General features: G+C 42.7%; 1 long non-coding RNA gene across 1 annotated transcript; it reads left to right on the plus strand.

Moving 5' to 3' along the window:
- Positions 1 to 1,629: 1,629 nt before the first annotated feature.
- LOC147026388 (uncharacterized) lies at positions 1,630 to 6,314 on the plus strand. Its single transcript, XR_015057918.1, has 3 exons — positions 1,630 to 1,842; positions 3,137 to 3,262; positions 5,946 to 6,314. It is a non-coding gene; the product is annotated as an uncharacterized LOC147026388 (long non-coding RNA).
- The last annotated feature ends 10,850 nt before the right edge of the window (positions 6,315 to 17,164 follow it).

Consider the following 17,164-nt stretch of genomic DNA (forward strand, 5'->3'; position numbering starts at 1 on the left):
GAATGCCACATCTGATCAGTATGAAAATTTTTGAGGGTCATCTCGCGATAAAATGGTCCACAGAAAGAAAAAATTGTTAACGCCATCGGTCATGCGATTCGGCAGCCAAATTGGTTAAAAAAAAAAACCTTCAAAAATCTTCTTCTCTGAAGTGGCTGAACAGATCAAGACAAAACCTTACACGTATGACTGCCTATCGATGAGGAACAAAAAGGTTTCCACATATGACGTCATAGGTCACATGGTTTGGCAGCCATATTGGATTTGCCCTCAAACTCTTAAAAATCTTCTCCAGAACAGCTTGACAGATCGAGCATAAACGTCACACAAATGTTCCCCAAGTCATGGGTGTCCAACTTTGTGAAGGAAAAATGGATAGGTCACATGGTTTAGCAGCCATATTGGATTGAAGAAATTATTAAATAATGTTTTCTCTAGAACCGCTTAATCAATCGAAGTGAAACTTCAAAATTATGATCTCGTATGGCTGGGTAATACTTATTTTAAATTTCAACTTGATCGGATGCCTGGTCTGGCAGCCATAATTATTTAATTTCTTGATCTGGGTTATTTTGGGTTTATTTAATTTTATCTTTGAATAAGGCTCACTTGGTTGTGCCTGGATGGGTTTGAGGGAAGAGTAGTAGCAGCTGAAATGCGAATCCTATCCAGGTTCCTCCTGATAACTTCATCTTTGCTTTTTGCTTGTTTAGGTTCCTTCTGATTACTTTAATGCAGGACTGTACCTATTTGGTTTTCTGATTTTAATTGAATTTATTTTAATCTCATTCTAAATTCAATTGAATAATAATATAAAAAAAACGTCACGGGTCAGGGTCAGGTGTCCAATGAAAGCGGGATTGCATCAAAGTGGGACGTTTTGGTACCCCATCATCACTGGCAGCAGTTATAAAGTGGCAGTTCTAATTATCTATCTATAATTCCAGCAGTGTGTGTGTGTGTGTGTGTGTGTGTGTGTGTGTGTGTGTGTGTGTGTGTGTGTGCGTGTGTGTGTGCGTGTGCGTGTGCGTGTGCGTGTGCGTGTGCGTGTGCGTGTGCGTGTGCGTGTGTGTGTCTGTGTCTGTGACCGCTATTTCTCGACAACCACTGGTCCGATCTAATTAAAACTTGCCAGATATATTGCTGAGGACCTGAGTATGTGCCTTTTCAAGGTTTGATATTCATCGGACAAGTGCTTCCCAAGTTATGGCCATTTATTTACCAACCAATGACAAGACACGTTGCTGCGGCCATTTATTTACCAACCAATGACAAGACACGTTGCTGCGTAGGCGTGGCCGATGGGGAAGAGATCCTCAGCCGTATTCCCCATTATGGGTTACAACGTACGGACTTCCGGATAGTGATGACTTCGTGTATTCTAATAATTTCTCGATTTCTTATGCGCATTTATAGATAAACACAATGCCCCAAACCAGTCATCGTTTACGAGAGCGAAGGAACGGACTGTGTGGTTTTTTGAATATTTTTTGTTGTTGTTGTTGTTGTTGTTTTTTTTTGCACGTATGTTTTTTTTTGTTTTTTGTTTTCTCTTCTCTTCTCTTTGTGTTTTTCCTTGCGATGACATTTCAAAAAGGCAAAATACGTTGGCGCTAATTGAATAATTGGCCATTAAAACTAAATTGCGAATAATCGTAACTGCGATATGCGAACTTCCGGACAGTGAGGACTTAACTTCGCGAAGGCCGATGCGCGGCCGGCCGATGATGACGTCACGTGCCGTGCCGGTCACAATGGGGATCGATCGGTGCCTGAGTTACCGTGGCGTTGGAATGGAAATGGTCAATGGCAGCGAATGTCATGACAAGCAAAGACAGCGAGGTAAACTTGATTTTAATTAACTCTGTGTGCGTAAGTTTCACAGCAGTTGTTACTTCAATGCAAGCGATAATTGGTGGAATGCATGTGAACATTCCGTACGGGCACGCACTACTTCCGGATGGTGATGACATGTATTCTAATAATTTCTCGATTTCTTATGCGCATTTATAGATAAACACAAGGCCCCAATCCAGTCGTCGTTTACGAGAGTGAAGGAACGGCCTGTGTGGTTGTTTCTGGCTCGCGGTTTGAAAGTTTTTTTTTTTTTTTAACTTGGTTTGCACCTACGGCCACGCACGTACGGGCACACGAGAGTGAAGGAACGGCCTGTGTGGTTGTTTCTCGCTCGTGTTTGAAAGTTTTTTTTTTAATTTGGTTTGCACGTACGGCCACGCACGTACGGGCACGCGAGAGCGAAGGAACGGCCTGTGTGTTTGTTTCTGGCTCGTGTTTGAAAGTTTTTTTTTTAAAAATTTGGTTTGCACGTACGGCCACGCACGTATGGGCACGCGATAGCGAAGGAACGGCCTGTGTGGTTGTTGTTTCTGGCTCGTGTTTGAAAGTTTTTTTTTTTTTTTGCACTTACGTCCACGCACGTACGGGCACGTGCTCGTATCTCTAATTACGTAACACACTAACGTAACAAACGCCACACAAAATACACCACACAAAACTACACAAACACCACACATAAGTCCTGATGAGGGTCTGCAATCTCTGATTGCTCTTTTTCTTCTCATAAATTGAGAAAGTTATGATTCATCCAGTAATATACTACAATAAGAGCTGAAATCGACTACTGGACTTCGACTAATTTCAGTGTTTGATTTGAGCTCTTATCATTAAATTGTTATGTCTTCAATCACAAACCTCATCATCCTTCGATTTCAATTTTTATTTCATAACATGACATTGTGTCATGTAATGATACCTTTCTCTCTCCATGCTTCATGTTCTGTGTCATTCATACCTTACTGTATGTGAAACAACCATACATGGCTGTAAAATACAGCTGCTTCTGCACTCTTACTCAATAAACCCTCACCTACTCACCCTCCCAAAGTCTAAATTGGTGGCCACCTGCATTCAATCAACCCATTAGTCTCCCAATTGTGGAAACATCTCCGTTTGTCCATTGTCTCCTTGTCCTCACTTCAGTCTTTCAAATGCATCTCATGCTTCCACTCGTGTACATCCACATTCTCTTCCACACTTTGATTATTGTCATTTATGTTCCTCTTTAAGTCATTGTTCCTCAATTTTATGTTATTCCTCCTCTTTTTTTTTTTTTTAGCTCACCTGGAACGTAGATCCGGGAGCTTATGAGATGGTGCATTGTCTGTCCATCCATAAACGCTTGCAACTTCTTCTCCAAAACTGCTATGGGGATTGAGACCAAACATGGCTAAAACGATATTTGGTATGTTGCAACTCAAGTTTCTTCAAGGCATTCAAAAAAATCATGGTGAAAGGGGGTCTTCCAGCGGTCAAAGCGGGTCCAGGTTTGAACCCCCAAAATAGGTATTTGCTTTCTTTTCTGAAGCTACACACATTTTCAATGAAACTTGACCGCAACCTTCATCACCTGTGATGTACCAAAGTTTGTTCACAGCATTGAAAAAAAAAAATCAGGTGTCCCCCGCTCCCCCCTCCCCCCACCAAAATAGGTATTTACTTTCTTCCCCATTATATATTTTGTGGGTTATCCATGCCTACCAGTGGTTCCCTGGTTATCTTTTCCAGTCACTATCAGGTGAGTGCCCAAGGGTGTTGCCTCAATTTTTTTTATATCCACCTGTCTCCATTCCAATATCCTTTGGTAGTTTGTGAATCTGCTGCCCTTTGTGTTTAGCTTGTAGCTCCTCCATGGTCCCAACTCATTGTATAAAAATGTGGTCGGCATCAGCTGAACCATCAACAGAACCATCATTGAACTATTGAACACTGTTCTGTTAAATATTTAAAAGCAGTTGGCCCTATGCTCTAAAAGCTGGTGTCAATGGCTAACGCATTGTTCCAACAGACGTTTCGGATAGAAATATAGCTTGGCAGTAACTATTGTAATATGATATGACAATGTAATTTCAGCTGCGTTTAAACCGAGGTCAGAAGTGGCATTTTGAAATGCAAACCTTCCAAATTACACACCAATCGTTCATCTGGATTAGGCTTAAATCCTGCGAGTCTGTACAGGCAGGTAGGCGCATGTTGGGATACATCAAATTTTGACTACATCACTACATGTGGAGCAGAAAGTCAACAACACTGAATGTAAACCATGTGGCAGGTCCTGATGAAATATTTTGAAAAAAGAAAAAATTGCTCAGGAATAAAAAGCAGCAACTGTTGAATTGATGGGTATAGCAATTATAGTAAATCAACAAATATGAACAATATACTCCTTCAGCATCACACATGGTGGGGCTGCTGCAACCCTATCAAGCTGGATTTGTAAGCTTTCAGCAGAGCAAGCTTTGGGTCCAGTGTTGATAGACGAAATAGTGTGGCTGGCACTGTTTTCCGCTCTTGAGGATCAGTGCTGCTTTGGTAATGGCCGTCTTGATCTTTGGACAAAGTTTTGCCAAAAAAGATCTCATGCAGTCACCATGTGTTACAAAGTATCCCAATAACCCGATGTAGTAAAAACTCATCGGGTTATTGAAATCGGGTTAAGAAATCATCAAGGTGTGTGGGTTTGTATTTCAGTGCAAAGAAGGCCCTCTGCTGTGGAGAGCAAGTTTCAGCGGCTAAAGAGGAATTTGTTTTCTTATTTTTATCCACTTATTGTTGTGGCATGCGTAACGAGAAAAATTACCACCCGCATTAAAATTACTGCCACCCCCATTAAAATTCAGAATAACGATGAGATTAATATTAACATTCAGAAACCAACCGGAAAAATAATAATCCTACTATAATTCACCATCTGTCCGTCTGTCTGTTCCCAGGTACCGCAAAAACGGCTGAACCGATCGCAACCATTTTTTGGGTGTCATCCTGGGACCCCTTGGAGTAAAATAGGCATCGATATAATAGCATGACCCCCTTGACGGCTCCCGTAGGGAGCGGGTGCTTCTAGTATAATTAATTTACGATCATCTATTGGCACAATTGGGTTACTCACAATCAATTGTTGAAAATAATTACAAGGAAAGACAAACGACTGACCATAATAAACCATGACCTGTCAGAAATCCACTTTCTGTTTAGATACCTCTTTCCGTGAATAGAGTTAATGGCATGAAGTGAAGGCAAAGATTCCACAAAGCTGTCATATTCACAATCGTTATGCACTCCCTATATGTATTCCCTTCATTGTAAAACTACCAAAGTGACAAAATGATTTGAGCCGATTGGTGTTACGGCCTTGTGAAGATGAATCGACAACATGAATTGACATTTGCAACATGAATAATTATTATATTTGCAAAAGCCTACTTGTATGCTCCTATAACTTGGTTACAAATAATTCAGTGACATAAATATGAAAAACAAGTCATTCAGGTTTGAGGGAAAAGATTAATTAATAACATAACCTTTCCTTTCCAGTCATTGGGGTATGGGCTGCTCCCATACCTGACCTGACCTGGGTTTGGGAGACCCAGGCAAGGTTGTTGTTCTGCTGTATAATTTTTATATAAGTTTTTTTCTTTTCATAAGCCTCCTTGTATGTTCCTATAATTTACTTACAAATAATTCCATGGCATAAATATAAAAATATATATTTCATTCACATTTGAGGGAAAAGCCTCTTTCCATTACACTTCCTTTCCAGTCCTCGGGATTTGCCTAATTGCCTCATGAGCACGACAATGGGTCCTGGTAACAATTCAAAACTTGGAGGGTGGGATGGGGAAGAGAATCTAGCTGAATCATTCTTAACGTCATTCCAATTCACTGCCATGTATAAATGTGTTTCTGTATTGAATTTCCTCCTGTGAGTTTTTCCTATTCGAATCGAATTCTCTTTAGTGGTATTAGCATCTGAGATCAGAATACTGCCTCGATTCCTTTAGTAAAGGTAAGCTTATTCTTTTTATTCTCATGATTTTACCAGTTTCACGAGCTTTGCGAGTTTATGGGTCTTACTGTTCGTCTTGTAGGTTTCCCAGACCCGACACTTGGAAAGGTTGAAAGTTTGTGACAAAGTTGTGGAGATGTCTTCAAAAGAAAAGGATCAATACATCACTTTTTTGAGGAAATACTCACCCATGAGCATTGACTTTGATTGCAAAAGAATAATAACAAAGAATTAGAAATAGTAATGAAACAATTTTAAAAAAAATTGCACTTATGTTTGCTGGGTCTTCTTGACCCCAGGACTAGAAAGGTGTAAAGTTGTTGACACCTGCATCTCTTCATTAACAATGTGTATTGGATGGAGTACGGTTGTACTCCGTATAGAGGGATACTGCGGGGGCGGGGGAAATGGCCGCCCTTTCAAATGTGTACACAATGACAGGCTAATAAACTTCTATGGAGTGAAGTCATAAGCATTTAAAAGTCATACCTTTTATTCTCGAGCGTTTTTCTGAATGACCGATACTATAAAAGATGCCAGAATACATCGCTAAAGTAGCGCATCAGGAGATTGCGAAAACACCAACTTGTACTTCATCTTCTGCTTCTCTTCTAAAAACAATGTAAAACTGTAGCCCGACCTACCTCAATGACTTCTGAAGTCATGATGGTGATTCCAACACGAAGAAGTTACTTTGTCTCTGGGCTAGTGCACGCAACCCAAAATTTTAAAATATATAAAACATTAATCATTTTATTATGAAAATAAATCGAACGTAAATGTGGACTCAACCAAACCAGGCCAGGGCCGTGGGAGGGGGGGAAAAGGACACTAGACAGAACCATTCCAAAAGCGATACATATCCAACCAATCACCCAAATCAACTGAAACAAGTATTCAAACAATTTAATAACATAGATGGATTTAACCCATATTGGGGGGGGGGGGATATGACCCATAGGGAGCAAGTTGGAGGTGACAAAAATGTGGTTTTACTTTATTCATATATATTTTTTACCAAACGTGGTAAAAACGGTACTCAAGAAGTTGTCAGTGACACAAAATACACCAGAAAAAGATACTTTCCTCTTCAGTATAGTCATTTATTGATGAGGTGGTCTTGCAGCTGTTCAGAACTCATCTCAAATGTTTACTTAGGCCGAAGTCACATTTGCCACAGCGGCTGTGGGGTCTCCAAAATCTACGGCCGCTAGCAATTATACGGCGGCCCAGTATTTCCACGGTCACACAATGTAGCAGTCACATATGTTTTTATTTTTCGGGGAGCCGCACGGCATATTTATAAATTGTGGAGACCGAAAACGTGGGGGTGCAGAGATCACTTAAACTGACATGGCCAGGACCTGACAGACGAGTCACTTCATGTGACTGTGCTCGGCATTGTATTCACTACAGGCTTTTTTGGCCTTTCTGACAAGATTTCTTGTTGGATCAAACTTATGACTGGATTTTGCAGACAGAGTTAGTTTTGTATGTGAGCAGAGCAGGTGACCTCATTTGACAAGCCCCTCGGCCATCAATCTTGTTCTTGCGAACGTGTGAGAAGATACTTTCCTCTTCAGAATTACTGTAAGGCAGGACAAGTATGTGCTGAAATACTGTAAGCAGAAGGCCAAATAGTGGCTCCTTGTCTGCCCTTATCATTGATGATACAAGCCTGTGGCTGGCTTAAGATCTTAGAGTATTGAGTTTGAGCCCCTGTCGTGCCGTTGAAATTACATAAAGTGGGTTGACTCAGCCTGTCATCCTTCTGAGGTCGGCAAAATCGTGGTCGGAAAAATGAGTATCAGCTTTCTGTTAACAGGGACACTGCATCAGCAGCACAACCACGCTTCCAGAAAAAATGATCCAGCCAGCAGGCACAGGCTGCATACGAAACAATCTCATGCCACAAATTACCCTTCCAAATTCAAATGGTAATAATAATTAATGAAACTGGATACTGCCCTCCAACCAATGAAATAGGATGGGATACTGCAATGCACTCAACCTATAGCTCTGTCGGTCTTTGTCATAAGATGGTGTAATGTATCCTATTCAATTATTTTTTTTATAACGGTTTGAATTTGGTAATTTGTGGACACCTTGGATGAATGATCCAAATTGAATCAATCCTGCTATTTAAAATACTCGAAATGATTAATAAATATCACCAAGACGTGGAATAGCGAATTGGAAAGCACAGATCAATTGATTTGTGGTGATGGCAACATGGTTGATGTGATCAGTAATGAAGTGATACTGCACGCAGAATCCTGGAGGACGTCCACGTGGCCTTCGGTAAGGGAACGCTCATGATGTCACACAGTCATTAGACCAGACACTAGAGTGATACCTTGCATTTTGTCTACAGGTGGCAACAGATCTATCAGTCTGTGCGTCAATCCTCGCGAGTGGAATGGAAATGAAACAGTCTTTTTAAAAATTGATCTTGCTTTCCATCCAATACGGGTTCTGACCACAATGAAAATGGGTCTGCAGGTTTTCAGAAACAAAATGGGTCAAACCCTGAAATCCGGGTCACTTGCTATTTATGGTGGAGAGGTAGAATGCATAATAAAGCCGAATTTTATAACATAGATGGATTTAATCCATACCAAAATAACAAAATATATAAAACAGGAAGCATTTTATTACTTGAAAAAAATTGCGCACGAAAAATAAAGTTAAAAAATAAATAAAACACGAGAAAGCAAAGGCCGCCCGCATCCACTTTCAGGATATGTATAAAATTTGGTGGTGTGAGGAGCGCAGAGGTCAGGTCAGGTATGGGAGCATGCGCCGGAGCAGCGCGTCGCTGCGTCCACTTTCTGCCAATACTCCAAGGGCCTCCGTCTGGCCATCCCCCAGGCAGATACCCGGCTCATCCCCATCTCCTTGAGATGCCGAGCGTAGAGAGGGAGCTTGTTAATGTGATATTCATCACAGCCTTTTTAGATGCTATATACTGAATAATATACAACACACTAAAAGGAAGATCAAAATAGAAATGCAAAGCTTTTCCACATTCAAAATGTGTAGCCTTTTGTATTCAGACGTCGTATTTTCTTTGACGGGTGCAGGCACGACACCGAGCTGAAGCTACCTATATACACAGTTTAAACATGTTGTAACAAGAGATCGAACATACAAATCAATCCCACCCAATGTCATTCGGTTTTTATAAGTTTATCATCTGCTGTGGTTTGCAATGCCATGGCAGCAAACATAAGCCTGGTGTTGGCTTGGTGGTTAGGGTGGCTGGCTTGGGATCCTCGCGTCCTGAGTCCGAACCCCCTGGCTGCTGAATTAACACCAAGTCGGGTTGACTCAGCCTGTCATCCTCCTGAGGTCAGCGAAATGAGTACCAGTGTACTTGTAGAGGGACACAGCATCAGTGGCACAGCTGTGTTCCAAGAAATGGTCGGAGTGGCGACCCATCCAAGATTGTGCCAAATAGCCAAGAAAACACTGTTTTGGCAGTTCCAACGCTCCGTTCAAGAGTATGGTCCACAATAGGCAGCAAACACAGTGTGTTTACTTGACTTTATATCCCATGTACTCGACACAAATGTTGATCTGAATTGTAGTACCATGGAATACTGCAGTATTATGGAGTATTACCATACTCCATGTTATCCACAACAAAATATAGAAACCATTAAGCATTTTATCACTTAAAAAAATTGTACAAACAACGAAAAAAAAAAGACGTAGAGGGATGAAATCTCGAAAAAAAATAAAAATAAAAATAAAAAAACAACCAAACAAGACACCACATTACGATGCCACAATTTGAAACCGCAATCCTCTTTTAGTTTAGCATCACTAAATTTTGACGTTGTTCAATCACAATCCCACAACAAATGTAAAATGTCGGTGATGTTACATCACACAGACGGTTAATTTAAAGTGTTTTTTTTTTCTTCTTCAATTCCATCTTTGACGGCTCCAATACGGCCCTTTTGAAATGACGTAGTCCATTCCAAAATGCTCGGTAAGCATGTGCAGAAACCCCAGGAAGCTGAAGGGTTCGGAGTGGAATCAAATGTATTATGTGTCGAGGATAAAGATTGTTACTTGGAATGGCTCACAAAGATACTTGGGAAAAGTGCCTGAGAGAAAGGGCTGTGCCTCTGCACAACGAAAGACCTGGATAATTTACTCGGATCGCTGAATGGGTACCTGCTCGTACTACAAACTCCTGACCATGCGCCGGTACGAGGCCCGAGTGGACGGAGTGTGTTACACAAACCTCCAACAGATCACTACCAGTGAATGGATTGTGTTTTCAGGATTAGGTTCTTCTGAACACTGATGGAAAGGCCAAATGTTGATCTGAATTGGGCACGGCTCTTGCCCTTTACCTTTAACAGATAGGGCTTATGCATGTACTGGGTTGGTTTATAATGATATTTACTATTAAACATGTTTGGAGGGGTGGGAGGTGGAAGCATTGGGAGTTGAGAGGGCTGTTATAAATATATTAGTTGTTTGGTTGTGGGGCTACAAAATAAATTGTACTGGAATTTTGCATCTATTGCTAAAAGTGTGTGTGTGTGTGTGTGTGTGTGTGTGTGTGTGTGTGTGTGTGTGTGTGTGTGTGTGTGTGTGTGTGTGTGTGTGTGTGTGTGTGTGTGTGTGTGTGTGTGTGTGTGTGTTACACAGATGATGCTAGAATGTACGAACAATACATGGTACAAACCCGACACCTCTCGATCAAGGATACTTGTCATATTCCTATAATTCCGTGAGTCTGATTTGCAGTCAGGAACACAACAATTATGGTGAGCCATCTTGAAATTGCCACTCCTTCGTTTAAAAGCTGAAAATTATGTTTAATAGATTATGTCAATTTCACTTTTCACCTTATTAACGGCAGGTTAAAAGTGCTCGGCGAGTAGACCGGAAACAGAATAAACACACGCACGCACGCACGCACGCATGCATGCACGCACGCATGCACGCACGCACGCACGCACGCACGCACGCACGCGCACACACACTTTTAGCAATAGATGCAAAATTCCAGTACAATTTATTTTTAATAAATAAATTTTTAATAAAAAATATATATTTTTTTTTAATAATTTTTTTTAATAAAAAAGCCTCATTTAGCATTAATACGTCATTTTGAAAGTGACATCGAACCGAAGGAGGACAGAGTTTATGTTTTCACCCCTGTCTGTCTGCCTGTGAGTCAGATATTTAAAAAAGTTATGGATGGAGTTGGACAAAATTTGGCGGAGAGGTTGGGTGTGTGACAAGTTCGAAATGATTACATTTTGGTTGAGATCCAGATCCGGATACTAGAATTTTAAAAGTGATTCTTTACCATGATAAAACCCTGTGGATGATTCGGTTCGGTGACAAACAAACCGATTAGATTTTTGTTCAGATCCGGACTATCAGTGGGATACAAAACGTGAACAGTTCAGCCTGGCGGAGGTATGTGCTCTACTGAGTGCCGTTCTAGTTAGTGTAATGCAGTGATGTTGGCAGAGTTCCATAAAGATGTAAGGTGACCTCGGGCAAATGATAGGGTGAACAGAGCAGAAAGGGGAGAGTAGCAGAGCAGGTTTTTAGGACACGTGCACTGACACCATTTGGGCTTATTGCAGAATCAGTCGAGGGTTGCCAGAAACCTTTCCACCTTCTCAGATGAAAAATACAGTGTCAAGAGCAGATGGGTACTTTCACTCAACAGCAGCAATTGTTATATACTATTGTAATGGCGATTATGTCCCCAGCAAGTGCACATTATGGACTGCAAGAGGCTACAAGAATGGCACATCTCTATGCCCACCCTCGCCCTTCCAATCTGCATACCCCCCCCCCCCTTATCAGCACATAACATCAACTCTAATCACTTCTACTGTGGCCTGTTTTGCCAGTGTCGTTACCTCCACCACTGAAGGTGGGTGGAGGTTATGTTTTCATCCCTATCTCTGTCTGTTTTAAACGACAAAAATTGGTGGACAGGGTGTGTGTGTGTGTGTGTGTGTGTGTGTGTGTGTGTGTGTGTGTGTGTGTGTGTGTGTGTGTGTGTGTGTGTGTGTGTGTGTGTGTGTGTGTGTGTGTGTGTGTGTGTGTGTGTGTGTGTGTGTGAGACAAGGACAAAATAATGAGATTTTGGTGAAGATCCAGATCTGGCTATGAGAATTTTTAAAGTGATTCTTGACCATTGAGAGGTAGGGCCAAAAGCGATATCTCAAACGATGTGGTCGGATTCAGACAGAACATGATGGGCGAGTTGGGTGTTTGACAAGGAAGAATTCATTCGATTCGAGTGAAGATCTGGATCTGGATCTGGACCTGAGCTGTTTTTTTTTTTTTTTTTTTTTTTAGTGGTTCTTCACTATTGGGTAAAGCTGGTGTTGGCTTAATGGTTAAGGTGTCTGGATTAAGTTAGGGTCTTGAGTTTATTTCCATTGAATTAACACCAGATGGGTTAACTCAGACTGTCATCCTTCTGAGGTTGGAAAGATGAGTACCAGCTTCCTGGTATCGGGGGAATTGCATCAGTGGCACAACCACGTCTCCAGAAAATGATGCAACCGGCAGCCATAGGCTGCATACAAATAAATAAACAATTGAGAGATGGGGCTAAAAACGATATGCAGCATGATATCTCAAAACAGTATGGATGGATTCGGACGAAGTTTGGTGGGCAGGTTGGGTGTGTGACAAGGAAGAATTGATTCATTTTTGGTGAATACCCAGATCTGGATCGAGAAACGAGATTAACGAAAAATTCTAAGTGATTCTTCACCATTGAGAGACGGGGCCAAAAACGATAGAAAGCATGATATTCCAAAAAGATGGATGGATTCGGACGAAACAAGGTGGATGAGTTCGTTACGTGACAAGAACAAGCAGATTCGATTTTGGTTCAGGTGGTGGTGGTGGTGGTAGTAGTAGTAGTCGTAGTAGTAGTAGTAGTAGTAGTAGTAGTAGTAGTAGTAGTAGTAGTAGTAGTAGTAGTAGTAGAAGATCCAGCAATCTATCCAGCAAACCAATGGGATACTAAATGTAAACTGTTCAACCTGGTGGAGGTATGCAATCTACCTCGTGCTGTTCTAGTTACCTCTGCCACCGAAGGTGAAGGAGGTTAAGTTTTCACCCCTTTCTGTCTCTTTGTCTGCCTGTCATTTGTCTCTTTGTTGGGTCACCAAAATAGGTGATCCTTATTGTCAGTAATTCTCTCTGTTTGTTTGGATGTTTGTTCATTTGTCATCAGCATAATTGGTAGTAAACGTGGGCGGATTTTGACCAAACTCGGGTGGTAGGTACATCTTGTGACCTAGTGCTTTGGAAATTGTGATGGTTGCTAGGGACGCTTTGGTTCCCTAGCAACAACCGAAAAACCTTCAAAATCGGTACCGTTCACGTGAAATCAATTCTGAAAGCCATTATCCCACGTAGGGTTATGAAATTTGGCACGAATGATCTACAGGTGATGCTCTATCAAATGTATTCCGGTTTTTGTCATATATGGGATACTTTACCCGCAGTGCCCCCTACAATTAGGGTATGCACGAAAATTAAAGCCTCCCTAGCGACCAGATGAGTGCATCGATACGAATGAAATTTTGCAGGTTCATGGTACTCAATGAGTACTACAACTTTGCCTCAGGACATATTGACCGATTTCGCTTAGGTCAGGGGCCAAAGGTCACTTAGTGCAAAAATGGATAATATGCGAGAGCTGGAGATGCCTTCGCGCCAAATGCTACCCCTCCAAGGGTTATGGTCGGATGGTCCTGAGAATTCACACTAATCGTCTGGAATACATTGTGCACAAACGATCGAGCCGGATTTTCGATTTAGATCTTTTTTCACCCACAGCACCCCCTCAAACTTTGGGGATTTCCGATTTCAAACCGCTTTTTCGGTACTTTTCATTCAAATGGATACCGAGTAGTTATCAGTAGATGGAACTGGATGAGATTTGATATGCATAATCTTCAGGTGATTCCCTATCCGCTACATGACATCCATTTTGCTCTATATCTTGTAGTTTCCAAATGGCAACCCTCTCAACTTGGGTGTCCGAGGGCCATTGAGCATTCCTGCTGAAACTTCAAAGTGCACTAGCTCCAAGACGATTGAACCAAATTGAATGAAGCTTTACATGCATATAGACCGTAATGAGTACTACAACTTTGCTCATTTGCATAATGACCTATCTCGATTAGTTCAGGGGTCAAAGGTCAATAAGTGCATTTTTTTGTCAAAATGTCTATTCAAGTCCCCCTACCAGCAAAACGGCTCAACCGATCCAAACAAATTTTTGCACGTGAATACTCCCCGATGAGTAGTACAAGTTTGATCATTTGCATAATGACCTATCTCCACTAGGTCAGCGGTCAAAGTGTTGCAATATTAACAGTCCTGTTTTTGTTTGTCTGTTTGTATACAGAATATCTCAAAAAGTTGTGGACGGATCCAGATGAAATTTTGTGGACAGGTTCCGTGTGTGACAAGGACGAACTGATTTGATTTTGGTGAAGATCCAGATCCGGATTCGAATCCGACTACTCAAATTTTTTAAGTGATTCTTCACCATTGAGAGATGGGGCGAAACCGATATATATCATGATATCTCAAAAAGTTATAGACGCATTCGGATGAAACTTGGTGGACAGGTTGGGTGTTTGACACAAAAGAAAGGTTTTGATTTTGGTGAAGATCCGGATCCAGATCCGACTACTAGAATTTTTCAAGTGATTCATCACCATTGAGAGACAGGGCTAAAAATGATATATAGCACAATATCTCAAAATGTTGTGGACGGATTCGGACTAAATTTGGTGGACAGGTTGGGTGTGTTACAAGGACGAATTGATTTGATTTTGGTGAAGATCCGAATCATGGATACGAAAATTATTTGATTTTTAAAGCGATTCTTCACCTTGAGAGATGGGGCCAAAACGATGTAGTGCTGTATAGCATGATATTTCAAAAATGTATCGGGCCCGGTATGTTCTCATGGATCAAGCATTACATGGCGGAGGTATGCTCTCCACCGAATGCCCTTATAGTTTGTAATGTTACCATGAGAACAGATTTGTACAGATCTGCAATAACATCTCGTCTCAAACGAAACAACACGAATAATATTGTTGCGAATCTGGAAGCTATGAGCACTCAACACACAGGTCCTATAGCTCAGTTATTTCGGTAAGTCCGTGTTTTTAGTTAGGGTCCCCGTCCCTTGTTTAATGGGTAATTAAATGTTCATGCGCTGCGGAGTTATTTTGATAGTCAGGGTTTTCTTTTATTTTTACACAACCAACATCAACTACAACAATGCCAGCATCACCCTCACCTTCACCTCGCTCTGGCCAACGCCATGGTGGGCGGAGTTCAAGGAGGAGCCTCGCGGCGGCCCTTGACCAATCAGCGTGCTACGAGTGAGGTGGCCGCCGCTCAGCCAATCAGACTCCGACGGTGAGGAAGGCGATCCGCGTGACGTCACCACGCTCCCGGGCCAATCGACGGACTTGCCGCTTGTTTTGGCCAATGACAGGGCGACGAGCGATTCTATGTGCCAAAACTGTCCAGTGAGGGAGAGCGGGGCAGGGCGGAGGCGTTCCCTCCCCCCTGGAGAAGGTTGAATAAGGCGCGATCGGACCGGGGGAAGAGTTTTCGAGATAGTTGATGACCATCAAGCAGACAAGGTTGTGGTCAATCTGACGGGCAGATTGAACGAGTGTGGAGATATCAGACCTCGCTTTGACGTTCGACTCAAAGACTTGGAGAAGTGGCAGAGAAACCTCCTGCCTTCTCGACGGTTTGGGATACAGAGCAGAGTTTTGGTTGCCGGGATTAGTGCTGAAGGGAGCTTTGGATTCTATCATCGCATCTCGATGCTGGCCTGGTTCACCTGTGTCAGCCGAACCACACGAGATGGACAGGTCCATGTCCTTCTGGGTATCTGTGTGTGTGTTTCTGTTGGTGGGCCCATCTGTAAGTAGGAATTGTTTAAGTGCTCTTTGCTGTACATATTTGCATCTCTATAGTCGGTTAACTCTGCTTCTTGCGTGCTCCGCCCCCCCCCCACCTTCCCCCCATTATGAATAAATACCCCATTTGTTAAATGTATCAGTTCATTTCTGTGTTTCTTCCATTGGCTTAGCATGGCACGTGTTGGTGAATTACAAAGGCTGTTACAGCTGTAAATGTACATTTGGACCGACGGAACTTCGGCAACCGTCCGCTCAGGATGCGTACGCCTCAGGCACGCTAACGGCTCGACTCGACGAGTGCCGTCGAGGGTGTGAATACTCAGTAACTCACCACATGGATCTCTAGGTATTTTGAAGATTGGCAAATAACCCTGTACCATGTGGTGGAATTATTGACGATTCACGGTCCGGTAAGGGACCCGTATCTTTGGAGTTTTCCGAAAGGTACAATCTAGATTCCGGGTGTTCGGTAGAGTCGACCCTACTGCTCCACCTCGCGGTTGTGCTCGCAGCCGATACCCGGCTCCGCAACAAATTGGTGTTCAGGAGTGGGATTTGAACCCCTCCGTCTCCACGAAAGTTAAGGATTCGGATCAGGGGTGTAGGGAGTGAACTCCCCCGTTTCCCCCAAATTACAAGCATTTTTAAATTCTCTTCCCAACACGCGACATGGCAAGCCAAGACGAGCTGAAGCAGGTGGGTTTAGAGGTAGATGTCGTGGTAGACGAACCCATGGTCCAGGACACCACCCCCATGCAGGAACTTTACCCGCAACCAAGCTCAGAGTCCGTAAGGGGTGCATGGGCGGCGTATGATACCCCCCCCCCTCCGTTAAAATTTCCTACCCGATCCTGGCTGTTTCCGCACACCATCATGGCGGATCGGCTCCATCATTTGACATGGGCCAGCTGTTGGAAATTTTGACGCAGAAAATGGATGACATGAAGAACGAAATGAGAACGAATGCGCAAAGAGCGGATGCAAATATGCAAGAATTGAAAGGGGTTATGGAACTCAAAATGGATGCGGGAGCGCAAAGTATGGAGCACAAAATGGATGCAAATATGCAGGCACTGAGGGGCGATATGGATGCGAATGTGCAGGCACTGAGGGGCGATATGCAAATGCAGCGGGGTGAGATGCAGAGCATGGGGTTGAACCTTCAGGCAGGGCAAAAGGCAATAAGGGCGGTTGCACGTGGTGAAATGCGGATAACGGATTGCAAAATGGCGGCACCACGTGGCGAAGCGACCGAACCGACACGAAGTGTGCAATGTGTCCGGCCCACGATGGAGACAGGTAAGGTCGAGGGGACGAGCGACGTCATAAT

Source organism: Eptatretus burgeri, chromosome 5 (assembly GCF_056783735.1).
Source record: "Eptatretus burgeri isolate ZD-2024b chromosome 5, Ebu_testis_v1, whole genome shotgun sequence".
In the NCBI taxonomy this organism is placed as follows: Eukaryota; Metazoa; Chordata; class Myxini; order Myxiniformes; family Myxinidae; genus Eptatretus; species Eptatretus burgeri.